This window comes from Rhyacophila brunnea, unplaced genomic scaffold, assembly GCF_057557595.1.
Source record: "Rhyacophila brunnea isolate RB1 unplaced genomic scaffold, BYU_Rbru_1.0 scaffold_5, whole genome shotgun sequence".
Taxonomy (NCBI): Eukaryota; Metazoa; Arthropoda; class Insecta; order Trichoptera; family Rhyacophilidae; genus Rhyacophila; species Rhyacophila brunnea.
In genome coordinates, this window is record NW_028233170.1 from 10,019,731 (window position 1) to 10,034,834 (window position 15,104).

Here is a 15,104-nt window from a genome sequence, read left to right on the forward strand (position 1 = left end):
TCGTTTAACATATTGTAATGTATTTGAACTAGCTGAAACAGTAGTTTTTTTCTGAAAATAGTGTCTCGTAGCCCTGCAATTTTTACTTTTCACTTATATTTCCACTTGTCACTGATAAAAATTATGATCTGGTTTAATTAACAGCAACAAGCTCATGATTTGGATTTAATTTCGAGTTAAATTGTAACCCACTTTCGGGAAAAAGTTCTGCATTGCACTGCAATGATATTGACTGAGTTATATTGTTAATATTAATGAGAATATCGATATCATCGATCTATGTCTAGATAAATAAATATAATGTCACACACGCATAACGTTGTGTCAGCGGAGGTGTTCATAAAACCTTACGCAACTGTCCGACATTACTATATCAGTAAATAATTAACTATCTGAATGATAATATTATTACTATCAAGATCAGGTAGGAACAAGAACGGAAATGGTTAAGTGCATAAAACTGCAGTTGGCAAGTCACCATCAACTTATAGAGCGACAGACAGGTGGGTTCTAACCAGAGCTGTCGAATCCATACATTATTAAACTTTCGGTTCCAGATTAGGATTCATTAAGAAAACCAAGATATTTGATTCTTTTATAACAACCTAACTGGCGTTAAAAGAAGAATTTTCAGAATGTTCTTTAAAAAATGGGATGTGATTTTAAACATATGTTTTTAAGAAATAATTATCTGTCATGTATGCATGAAATTTAAAGGAAAACTGGTAGATGTAGAAAGTCATAATATGATTCGATAAATACCATTATAATAATATACATTAAATTATTTTTTTTATTCAACACTGTATATAGGTACGGTTTAAAAATATTATATTCTTTTTTAATAAAATAAACACAATTTTGAAAAACCTCAGAAACATACTTACTTATTAAATTCCAGAAAAAAGTAAGACCATGTGGGACTCGAATTCACGTTTATTACGTTCCGGGTGAGTGCTTTTGTATCTGCATTTAACCTGAGGTACTTCAAATTTGTTTTTTTTTTAATTTAAATTTTGTTACACTCGCCTATCTAAGATAGCCGACATTAAATAAGGAATTAAGTAGGTACCTACAATTTAATTAAACAAGCCATAATAGATAATGGTCAAAAATATTCATCTATCTATAATGGTTAGGCTTAAGTAGGGCATAATGAATTTAAAAAAAAACTATCTAATACTATAATGTAATAATATGTATTCTTAATTTAACAAAAATAAATAAGTAGGTATCCTTAATGGAAGAAATGTGCATTATTAACCTTAGTATACCTAAACAATTATGGTTTAGTTTAGGCAGGGTTTAATTGAATTTTAAAAACTACCCAGCACAATCTGCAATTTGTATTATTATATTAGTTCAACGAAAACAAATAGGTATGACTGAAAAAGTTTAGTATGCATTATTTATGTCGGATCTTAACAGCCTACCTCCACCCCTCGCCACTGATACCTATCATCTACGCTTATTGAATAACGCGGGTTTGCACTCAGTATGAAAACATGCTAGTCGTCATTAATTGAGAGGTTGTCGGGTCCTTGGGCTCAATTCCGGTTCGGTTCCTTGCTCTGGTTCCAGATGTACAGTTTCTTGCCCTACTGAAGCTAAGAGCGAAAACAACTTTCAATTTTACATTGCCTGCGAGGTATACATACTTTACTTACTATACAGTTTATATACTTACCTGCTATTAATCTTAAACTTATCAAAGAGTAGCCCGATAGCACAAAAGATTTAATGATTTAAAAATCATTAATATTGTAACATTGTAGTTTTTTACCATTCCACTTAGCTTAATAATGTTATGACGGCCGGTTTCGTCCGCTTCAAAGGGACATTGGCAACTACTGGTAAAGAATATACAATAATACAGATATTTACACTATGTAAATTTGTAAACGGTGGCCGCGCGGCTTAAGGTGAAGCCTTTACTGAGCCGTTTGTAAATAGGCACCTAGCGGAAAAATACGAAGCTTGCAATTTGAGATTTTCTTTGATGATTTACAATTTCAACTGTACTAATAAATTAATATGTACCTATCTGAAAACATTAAAAAGAAAAATATTTTTTATTTAAAGTCAAAGATAAACTGAAAAAATGTAATAAAAAAAAAATATAAAAATTTTATAATATTTATATCAAATTCTATTTATGTATGGTCCCAATATTCAAGCTTGATTTGATATAAATAAAAATAATTTCAAGTTATACACATTTACATTTTTTATAAAAATCGATGTTTTTTAAAATAGATAAATCTCTTAGGCGATGCTTAGAAAACTTAATAAACTAAATTTTAATGATAAATATGACCATAAAATATATGTAATAATAAGATGCGGTCCGATTCAACAAATTCACATTTTATATTATTAATTAATACAGTTAAAATTGTAAATTATCAAAAAAAATCTCAAATTGCAAGCTTCCTATTTTTCCGCTAGGTGCCTCTTTAAAAAAGGCTCAGTAAAGGCTTCACCTTAAGCGTTGGATAACGCCGTGGGCCCTAGGTTCGAATCCTCCTGGGTCTGGCACTTGCCACACAAAAATTGAAAAACAATATGTGTACTTACACATAAAGCGCCTAGTTTCAAAAGCCCCTAAAACGATTTTAGGTAGTTCTGAGAAAAATGAGAAAAACAATTTTAGGTAGTTTTGAGAAAAATGAGAAAAAATCATATCTATTCAATCTGTGAACTTCATGTATTTATTTTTTAATTTGTTGAATTTTAAAGAGTATTTTGGCTTTCCATTTTAGGGGTATTTGAAAAGCACACCCACCCATTTTAGCGGGTTTTGAAATTTACCCTAATTTTCGATCATACGTATTTATGGTTTTTGGCGTTTTATAAAGTTCAATCTTTGGCAATAATATGGGTAACGAAAACATCCATCTAAATCAATAACTCAAAATTTTCAAAAACCGTTTTAGGGGCTTTTGAAACTAAGCGCTTCACATAATGTTTTTCAATGTGTGTGAGTCAGGGTATGGACCTAGTAGGTTGAGCAAATGGCTGACATCCATTTCTCGTAAATAATAAAACCTGTTAATACAAACCTCTACTCTGTGGAGGCCCATATGATCCTTTAGGATTGGACATGGCCGAATATAATATAAATTTTGAAGGAAAAATATTTATTGATTGTATGAAGAATCTATAATATTTTTTTTTATTAAATTCTACAAAAATTGTGTTATTTTCTTACGACATCAGCTGTCGTATAGGTAGGTATTTGTGATAAATTGACTACCGGCTAGACAGATTTGTATCTAATCATACCGGGCCAATGTTTTTGTAGCAGAAACCAATGCAATCATATAAAGGTTTCAGATAATTTGGTATATTTCACGCACACAACACACAATATACAAACATACTGTAAAAAATATATACACACAATGTTATAGTTTATATTTACAATTGTTTATGTTTGTAAGGATACTTATGTACTTCAAATTCATAAAAATATACAAGAACATTAAAAAAAATGCTTATTATTTCGCACGACAGGGGTTTCGTTTAAAAAATTAAGACCTTCTTTTTTTATTTTAAGAAATTTATTGAAAATAAATGTTAATTGGTTAATTTTTCATTTAATAGCTACTTAATTATTTTGCAGTTCATTTCGTCAATTTAATGTAAAGATGTGGTAATGTGTCATGTGACATAATTCTTTGTTCTTATAATCATTAATTTATACCATTATTTAATTACATAATTCCCATTGTAGTCATCATTGGTTGATTTTCTTTTTCAATTAGATCTTTTAGCTGGAAAGCTGAAAAAAACATAAAGTATAAAAGATCAGTACATATTTAAAAAAAACTTTGCTCTTTTAAATTTACATGACACGAATTAAAAATCGGAATGTAAAATGAAAATAACAACAATTCAATGTTTATAGCATTAAAACTCAACACACAATAAATACGTACTCATACGCATATAAAATAAATCGGTACTGTTCGGTTATCAGGAATACAGAGGAAAACACATTTTGAAAATACACGATATACTGGATTGTTTGCTAGTTTAGGTTAGGTTGGGTTAGGTTAGGTTAGGTTAGGTTAGGTTAGGTTAGGTTAGGTTAGGTTCCCTCCTGTGTCTGTCACCTTGTCGTGGTAGGAGGGCTTACGCTGCCATGGTAGCAAACTAAGAACAGACAACGTCTTTAATCCAAGATAAAGTGGGAGGAATCGTGCTGATGGATGAGTGGCCTGTAGACGTCAAATAACGGGTCGTAAACGATCCCTCAGGGGAACCTGCCACCCCCCCTGAGTATTATGGCTTGTCCGGCCACGCGGGGCTCTGGTCGGATGGACTTCCTTTCCCTAGCTACTCGTGGGACACACTATGGAGAACATCACAACAATTAAAAAAGGAAAAAATGATTTGTGGGAGACCGTGAGCATGCTTGAAGAGCAAGTAGAGGCTCTGATGAAGCTAATAAAGACGAAGACGAATGTCCACATCCCCATTAAGGAAGGGATTCAGGGACTCACCAATACGGTCCGCCTATTGGTTGAGTTCAAAAAAACCGGCGACAAAGCGGAGGCAACTGAGAGGAGGCATAATAAATGCACCCAAACCGGAACGGCTCCAAAGAGCTCAAAGAAGGAAGAGTGGCACGAAATTGTTGCCAAGAAAAAAAAGAAGAAGAAGATTGAGGTGCCGAACGAGACACCTAAAGACAGGAGCACCAAAAGCGCTGCCCTAAACGCTCCGAAGCTGCCCAGTCACGCAAAACCTCGACCCCACCCGGGACCCCGAAATGAGGCTATAGAGATTAAGAACGAGGGGAAGGCTTCGTATGCGGAGACTTTGCGTCGCATCCGAAGCGAAGTCGTGCTTCCAAACGTCGAAGTCTCTGCCATCCGGAAGACAAAAGCTGGAGACCTGCTCCTTCAAATGAAACGCGGGACGCAGCAGACGGAGGAGCTGGTCAGCTCCATCATTAAGGTGCTGGGAGACGGTGCTAAAGTGCGAAAGCTGACCCCTAGCATCGTTGTAGAAATCCGCGACATTGATGGCGCAACAGATCCAAAGGAAGTCATGGCTGCGCTGGAGACCGCATCTCCAAGACTTGCGCATGCGTCCCAAATCATATCACTGAAGCCTGCCTTCAGTGGAACCCAGCTGGCGATTGTGAAGCTACCGAGGGAGGCATCCGCAGGGATCCTCAAGGCAGGAAAAATCCGCATAGGATGGGTTAACTGCAGAGTCAGACCTCGAGCCCATTTACCAAGGTGCTACAGGTGCCATGGACTCGGGCACATTGCAAATGATTGCAAAAGTCCAGAAGACAGAAGCAAAGAGTGCAACCGTTGCGGGCAGGAAGGCCACAAAGCTGCCTCCTGCCAAAATAGTGCGCATTGCAGGACTTGCGCTAGCCTCAAAAAGAGCCATGAGCACCAAACCGGGAGCCGAAAATGCGTGGCGTTTGTAACTGCTCTGAAGATAAAGACGAAACAAAAATGATCCGCTTCCTCCAGATTAACCTGAATGGATGCCAGGCTGCCCAGGATCTGATGGCCCAAGTAGCAGAAGAGCGACGAGCGGATCTCGTGATTATCTCCGAGCAGTACCGCAATGCTCTTAACCGGTGGTACTCAGGAGGCGCAGGCTCGAGGTCTGCTATTTACGCACCGTCTGCCCAACTGCGCATAACTGCCTTCGGTACTGACAGTGGAGGCATCTGGACATGGGTGGAACTTCAGGCCCTCAGAATATACAGCTGCTACTTCTCCCCCAACTCTTCTATTGCAGAGTTCACGAGCGATCTCAATCGTCTCGAAGACGATGTGAAAACATCATCCCTACCTGTGATTCTCGCTGGAGATTTTAACGCGAAAGCTCCAGAATGGGGTTCTTCTAAAACAGATAGAAGAGGAGTTTTGCTCTCTGAGTTGGCGTCTCATCTGCATCTACATGTAGCAAATGTAGGAAGCAGCCTCACCTTTGTACGGGGCGGCAGTGGCTCAGTCATCGATGTCACGTTCGCAGACGAAGAAGTCGTGGGAGGAATCAGAAACTGGCAGGTCCTCGAGACATACTCCCACAGTGACCACCGCTACATCAGCTTCGAAGCGGGGGCACACGCCACCAGACCCCAGCCGTATCCCGCCAACTCTGGCTGGGGGGTCCGAAAGCTCAACTTGACAGCTCTTGATGAGGCCGTTGCTGAGGGAAGGAAAGCAGTGATGGACACAATTGATGGTGGTGCTGGAACTGAGGATGCTGTTCGCTCCCTAAACAGACTCTTGAAACAAAGCTGCGATGCCTCAATGGTAAGACGAAGCCAAAAAAACCAGCGAAGGCCAGTCTACTGGTGGACCGACACTATTGCTGACCTCCGTCGCGAGTGCCTTTTCTCTAGACGCCGAGCACAGCGAAAGCCCAGAAACAACGACTACCAACAAATTTATCAGGACACAAGGAAAGCGCTTCGGAACGCCATCAAAGAAAGCAAGGCAAGATGCTGGGCTGAGCTCTGCACTTCGGTCAACGAAGATCCCTGGGGAATGCCATACAAAATTGTGAGGAAGAAGCTCCGGACGGCAGTTGCGGATCCCTACCTGGAGATTCCAGCTAATCTGGAGTCAGTTATAAATGGCCTGTTCCCACACCACCCTGCAAGAGAGCAAGTTCACTTGCAGACGACGATGGACGAAACCGTCTCACCATTCTCCGAGGCAGAACTGCTAGCAGCAGCTGAGCGCATCAAGACCGCAAAAGCGCCAGGACCAGACTGTGTCCCAAATGCGGTCATAAAAAGGATCGCACAGACCGATCCTGCACTGTTGCTGGCAGTTTTTAACACGTGCTTGCTCGAGGGAACCTTTGCTTCACCCTGGAAGAGGCAAAAACTTGTTCTAATACCGAAAAGCAAAGCGACGCCCAGCGGCCCTTCTTCGTATAGGCCACTTTGTATGCTGGATGGAGCCGGAAAGCTTCTCGAAAGATTGATCCTGCAGCGCCTCCAGAATTCACTGGAAAATGACGAGAAAGGGCTATCGAACAGCCAGTATGGATTCCGGCCTGGGCGTTCCACCATCGATGCGATAGCGCAAGTCGTCTCAACGATTCGTCTTGCCTGGCAGGGAAGCGTGAAGGCTAGCAAGCACGCTTTGCTGGTCACGCTCGACGTCAAAAACGCCTTTAACACGGCGAACTGGGAAAAAACCCTCAGGTCCCTAGTTGAAATTGACGTCCCAGCAAACCTCATAAGAATAATTGAGAGCTACTTCTCCGAGAGAGTTCTTGAATATGAATGCAGTGGCAAGAAGTGCCAGCGAAGTGTATCGGCGGGTGTTCCACAGGGCTCAGTTCTTGGGCCAGCCCTGTGGAATGCAATGTACGATGGCCTGCTGAAGGTGAACATGCCCGAAGAAGCGCGCCTGGTGGCCTTCGCTGACGATGTGGCAATCCTCGTCACAGCCAAGAGGACAGAATCCCTACGTCTCGCCGGAGAAGAAGCCATCAGGCGGGTTAAGGGATGGCTGGATAGCAACGGGTTGCAGCTCGCAGTCCACAAAACGGAAGCCGTTTTCTTCACCAGGCGAAGGAAACTGTTGCCACCCAAACTTGAAGTCGACAACTTTGTGGTGCCGTTTTCCAGGTCACTGCGGTATCTCGGAGTGCAGATCGACGACAAGCTGCGGTTCACCGAGCACGTTGAAAAGGCGGCCTCAAAAGCGACCGCCATAGCAGAAGACCTTGCCAGGCTGATGCCCAACACCGGTGGACCAAAACATAAAAGACGGAAGCTCTACTCCGAGGTGGTCCACTCTGTCCTACTGTACGGCGCCCCAATATGGGCCGACGCCACCAAAAAAGAACGGACAAAACTCACCCTGGCAAGGGTGCAAAGACGAAGCGCACTGAGAGTCGCCTCAGCATACCGCACGGTCTCGGGAGATGCCATACTGGTGCTGACTGCCATCCCGCCCATTGACCTGCTCGCTGCCGAAAGGCAGGCAGTGTACAATGGGCAGAAAAGAGTCGATGCCAGGGAACTGACGATGCAAAAATGGCAAGAAAGGTGGGACGTTTCCGCAAAAGGCCGGTGGACGCATCGGCTCATTGGTGAGCTCATGGCTTGGTGTCAGCGGAAACACGGCAAGCTGTGTTACCACCTTACGCAGCTACTCACAGGGCACGGTTGCTTTGGAAGTTATCTTCACAAAATAGGGAAAGAAGTGACCTGCGAGTGCCACCACTGCGGAAGCATTAAAGATGACGCCGAACACACCCTGTTTGCATGCCCTGCATGGGAGGAAGCCAGAAACAGTCTTAAAATCAAAGTCGGCGAGGAAGCAATGACGCTGACAAAAATGGTTCCTTCCATGCTGGAAAACGCTGCATCATGGTCGGCGTGGGTGGAGTTTGCATCGTCAGTGATGCAGAGCAAGGAAGAAGAGGAAAGATCCCGGCGAGGGGAGAAAGAGTAGCGGCATAATATAATGCAAGGTCATAGCTGCCCTCCTGAAGCAATGCATAAAAGCGGATTCCGGGAGGGCAGCTGGGAAGAGGAGGGGGGTTTTAGTGGGTAAGAATCCCACACTACTACCAGTCAGTCGCCGCTGACTGCTGGTGGTGTCTTAAGAAGATTTCCCCCCGCCGCAAAAAAAAAAAAAAAAAAAGGTTAGGTTAGGTTAGGTTATGTTAGGTTAGGTTAGGTTAGGTTAGGTTAGGTTAGGTTAGGTTAGGTTAGGTTAGGTTAGGTTAGGTTAGGTTAGGTTAGGTTAGGTTAGGTTTGGTTAGGTTAATGACATGACCCGGCTCACGGCTAGCTCAATAATGCTACCGGGCCGTCACTGAGGAGACTAGTGATGAACTAGGAGGGTGGATCTCCTTTGTAGTATCACAACTTTTGAATTCCCAAATAAAACTCTCAGCTGGTGTGGTACCGAATTTATTCAGGTTCTAGAGTTCACGGTTTCACAATAAAGTTAACTGTCATTGTTCCCGTAATTAAATCTCATTAAAGTATCAGTAAACCATTTATTTGTTCACTATAGGATCCCTGTGAAATCTTTCACAAGTTTCCAAAAAGTCACACCTAACTCGGAGAATGTATACGCAGATATTCTTTGAATATTTTTATTTCATGAAATATTTTCTCGTAAGAAAAAAATATAAATTGTTCTTTAGTCACATAGTATTGGGTTTATAAAAGAATAGAATTTATTTTATTGTTGTTTATAAAATTTATTTATGTTCACAGTATGTTTACAAATATTTATTTGTGTTTACAAACTTGTTTACAAAAGGTTTGTTAATGTTTACAATTTTATTTACTAAAATTTGTTTTTATAATTATGTTTACTTAATAAAGTTTCAAAAATTTATTTTATAATTCCGAAATGATTTGTAAAATTTATTATTACAAACTGAGTTTATTAATTTGTTTTTATAAAACAAATCTGATCACGTAATTTATTCCGATTACGTCACCTCGTATGATGCGTAATAAAAAAATAAAGTTACTCCGCGACGTGCGTCACTACCGGCAGATACGTGGTATTCGCGCCCCGATTTAGCGGCATACGTCACTACCGACAGATACGTGGTATTCGCGTTACGTTTCGCCCGCCGAAGGGGACTTACTTATACGTATGTATCGCGAATGTACCGAGAACCATGTCTCGCAAGCTCGCAGTGAGGACTGCTGCTTTGCTGACGATCGCTGGTGAAGAATGTAGAAACTAATGAATTTACGGAAAAAGATGTCACCTTTTATACCCTCTGGATAGAGGTTTAACAGGAAACAGTCCGTAAGGGATAGCAGATCTATATCTCTCTCTCACGGGATAAATTTACGTATATCTCCCGTTCCTGACAACTTTCTAATAGAGATATCTTCTACTTTAGTCGGGTTAAATTTACTCTACTTTATTTCCGCAAAATTAAGACTCAATAGGGGTGTTTTAATCACCCTCTAGAACATGTCTCACAAATGCGCAGTTATGATGACGTAAGCAAAATAGTTGATTTTATTTGATTTTTCGTGTTCAAACGAAGGGAAAAGTTTTTAGCTTTCCAACGAGGTATCGGAATAGGTATTCGTGTACTAGATAAGGGGATGGCAGTCTTTAAATTTAAAACTTCAAAACGAAAGGTTGACACCCACGTGCTGGTCCTTTCCACCACTCTTGGCCTTTTTAGGCCAATAAAATTTTACTAGGTTTTAATAAAACTGTTTGGTCCCGCAGAAACTTTCTCATTCGATATTTACCTTTCGGACGAACATTATTACGTGAAAATACTATATTATTATACTTAACATTTCCACTTAAGTATATAAATGCTTAATTCTAACAAGATGTTAATCATGAGCGGTTACTAACTTATTTAATCTTGCATGGTAACTTTTACATAGTAATTTGAATGTAACCTTGAATCTATTTTTACCTCGCGAGTCAACACAGCTGAGCCGTGTTTTTGACCGAAATAGATTTCTTTTAAAGTTCAAGGTTGCGTGATAATTCGTATTTTTAGTTGCGACATTTGATTCTTTTATTGCTTAGGATGCGATTAAGATTTATTATTGTTTATGGGTAGAAACCCATCTATACCAGAATCTCAAGTTTTTCCAATTGTTACTTTTACAATATTTATAATAGTTAGCGAGTTATAGCATTAACAAAATCTATAATTATAATTACGCGTCTATAAATATAGGTACGCGTTTACAGTATTTTTATAATGATAGTTAGCTTCTATTTTGTATCGATAAAATTAGTATTAAAATTCTTTATTCACAATTATACAGTATATAAATCTATCAATTTTCATACATTTCCATTATTTCTATAAAAGTTATTCAAGCATTTACTTGCTAAATTTTACGTAAACAATCTCTCCCATAACTTATTTTCTAAGTTTAATGGAGATTTCCTGGAAATTTATATCAAAATACATCGCGTTGAAATTTCACGACGTGACATTTCGAGGGCTGTGGTCACAGTGTTCCAATTACACTTCAGCAGTCTCGATTTTCTGAGGCGAGATTTTTACGTAAAATTTTTATTACATTTACAAAGAAAAGGTTAACAACGTACATTTTACTTCCTATTACTAAGCGATTACGCTACTGATTACCTGTTCAAGGTCTCTTTCGACCATTTCTTCCCTGCTTCTTCCATAGTTTAGAACCATGGGACTTATATATCCTGTTTGTACCCTGTCGTGAGGTTGTCGCACGGCTATTGGGAAGTAGAATTGACTACAAGGCTAGATTTGTATAGTTATGTCGATAAAACCATACTCTGCCACAAACACTAACTGAAGGTCGGCGTTTCTGTTCGTGTCATTAACCTAAAAATGATCCAGTTTATCGGCTATTTTCAAAATGCGTTTTCCGCTGTATTCCTGATAACCGAACAGTACCAACAAATCTATACAATTTATTAATACAATTTAAAAACGCCATTAAATGCGTAGTAGGTGGCTAAAAAAAATTTGTATACCTATGTGAATTAAAAAGTCATAAAAATCAAAAACAGTAAAGAGCTCAATTACCGTCAATATGGAAATTTATTAACATTTTATGTGTTATTAAAAAATAAGTGTTTTTCATTTCAGATAGTATTTAGAGATTGGTTTTATAAGCAGACACAAATACATAACATTGCTTAGATATTTAACCACAAATTAGAATGACATAAAAGTATCAAAAATGTTGTATCTGGTCATTATTGTAAATTATATACGTATAGAATATGGATGAGTGTGTAATATGTGAAATCATTATACATTTAATCATGTGGGTATATATGTACTATGTGTAAATATTAAATTTAAAACATACTTCTGAATAGATGCTTAAAAAATAATTTATTATTGTTTTCCCTAAAAATAATATACAATATCATTTTTGATTTACATTATTATGCTGGTTTATATCACTGGTGGTTTTCAATGCAGCAAGGAAATGAGACGTCAAGTTCGTAATAAAGTAAATAAATAAAAAAAAAAAAAAAAAGGATGCACATAAAGAATCATAGAAACTATTTCTGTATGTAATAACTAAATGATGATTTATGGCTATATGGGTTTATATATTTATATTTACACGCGTGATCTCGTAGTTCAGTGCGTAAAACACTAGCTTATGATCCGTGCGTCACAATACATTTATATGATTTTCTCAAAGGCTTGGGGCTTAATTGATACACTACTGTCATTCGGCCGCATGATCTGTTGTAGAGTTAATAATAATTTTTTTAGCCCTACAACTAATGAAAATAGTTGTGTCGTAATTCACATTCAAAATTCATTACGCACTGACAAAATGGTTTCACAACTATATTTGAAGGCGGAAAAGTAATTTATTTGAGTAGGTATTGATTAAAGCAATTGAGTATTTAAGTAGATTGTTTGATTGCAAGAAAGCTCGTCAATATATGTGAATTATAAAAAAAAATGTACGCAGTTTTGTTTCTATGTGGTCTTTCGTTATAAAACTATGTATTTTTTACCACGTATTTATTAGCTCGTATTCTTGTTTGTCCAATACAATTTTTTTCTTGTTTGTCCAAATCTTGCAATCGATTTTTAACTAACTTTCCGACTGGCTAGACATTTAAAACTTTTAGAATATATCAGAACACGATGACAAAGCATTATTTTAATACTTCTAGCCATCTTTAAGCAGAATTGAATTCATTTTCAGCCAATTCTGTTTTGTGTGGAAAATTACTAATAAATCCATAAAAAGTAAAACACTATTATTGGTTGCCTAGGGGGTCCTATCAACTAAATTATTAATATATACGTGCGTTACTATGGAAACTAATATGAAATGTCAAAATGACAGTTGAGTATTCTATATTTATTCAGTATTTCTATCAAGTACAAAAAAAGTGTTTATTAATACATAGAATTGTCAAGTTTATATGATGCAACAGAATTAAAAACGTGGTGTATAAAAAGTTTTTTTTATATTGTAATTATTTTTAATTAGTTACGCTGATAAAACCGCAACTGATATACATATACAGAAAAAAACCTAAATTAATGTGTTAATTATAAAGGAATATTGAATAAATTTAACTTTTCTTTAACAGAAAACATTACAGATCAATTTTATTATGAATGCCAATTTTCTTATAATATAATAATAATATTGAAACGTTCACCTTTGTAGCAGTAGCAATCACCTTTCTGGCATTTCCCATACTTGAATCCCAAACTTTTGCACGCATCGTTGCACTTACTCTGATTACAGGTCGCCGAAATGCCAATTACGAATAAACACATTATGAGACAATATAAAAATGCTCCCTTCATTTTATCAGATCGAGTGAAACAGTTCAAGATTTATTCTGATCCTATCTCTAAAGCGACTGATATTGTTTTGATGCATTCAATTGTATTACGTGGTCTTTATAGTATTTCGAAAGAGGATAAAAATAAACATCACATCATAATAATAGTACGATTACAATAAAATGACGTTGTTGTATGTTTTATTATCAATTTAGAAGTTTTTATTGTACATGAGAGTCAGTATATTGTATATCCAAAAAGAACCCTTCGGGAAAATGTAATAAGATTTTTCAGTCGTTTGAAATCGATAAACTTTCGGTTTTTTGATTTAGGAATTTCAAATTTCTGTAAAGAATATACTCAAAAGGTGATTGGCTGTGAAAGATAATACAATAATAAAATCCATACTTATTAAATAATTTTCAGCAAAATCGTACTTACGACATACTGGCTTTTGAGATACATGTTTTTTTTTTAAATTATTAACAACCATGTCCTTGCTTTTTCGTACAAGATGGTTGTTAATAATTTTGAACAATCACAAACACCCAGGTTTTGAGAGCGCCTAGCTTAAGCGCCTAGTTTCAAAAGTCCCTAAAACTATTTTAGGTAGTTCTGAGAAAAATGATAAAAACGATTTTAGGTAGTTTTGAGAAAAATGAGAAAAAATCATATCTTTTATATCTGTGAACTGTATGTATTTAATTTTTAATTTGTTACATTCTAAAGAGTATTTTGGTTTTCCATTTTAGGGGTATTTGAAAAGCACACCCAACCATTTTAGCGGTTTTTGAAATTTACCCCAATTTTTGATGATACGTTTTGACGGTTTTTGGCGTGTTTTAAAGTTCAATCTTTGGCTTTCATATAGGTAACAAAAATATCCATCTAAATACATATCTAAGTCAAAATTTTTCAAAAACCGTTTTAGGGGCTTTTGAAACTAGGTGCTTCATATATTGTGTCCTCGTTGGGAATCGTACCCAGAGCTCCCGGATGGAAGGCCAGTGTCTTACACACTGCACCACGAGAGCTGCCTTGTCCATATTATGTTGTTTATGATATACAAATATTGTGGTTAAAGTTTTTGGAAAACCAAATATTTTGGAAGCAAAATGTTATATGGATTTTTAAGTATTTAATCATAATTTAATCATCTGAATTCATTTAAAATGCCAGAATTTTATATTATAATATTTGGTCGACACAGATACAATGAACAAAGAAAAATCTCTCATCTATGACAACAATGTATTTAAGATTTTTAATATATATCATTATTTTTCATCTTAAGCTTATTCTGTGAATCGGAGGTACCTACATATCGATTCGGTGAGAAAAATCTTGGTATAGACACTTAATTTTTTGACTTATTAGTCCTAATATCAAATAAGTTGTATATACAATTGGATAAATCATAATTTTAATATTAATGTATTTTTAGTGTTATTTAAAAAACATAGTTTTCCAAAATAAGAAAAATGCGTTTATATTGGAATTATAAATTATATCTGATCATAATAAAATCATATAGGCCTCCACAGGGTGGTGGTTTGTATTAACAAATTTTTGTTTTTACAAAAAAATGATGTTAGTCGCTTGCTCAGCCTCAACACAAATTGAAAAGCGATACTTGTATTTGCCAGACCCAGGATACTAACCTGGAACCCACGACATTATAAACCGACATGTAAGCCTCTCGGATATCGTGGGTGAATCATTTACATTCATAATATTTTATTTATTTAGAAAAGAGTATTAAAATGAATTACAATTATCGGTACATACGGTAAATACAATTGAAAATTATTAAGACAAGTACACAC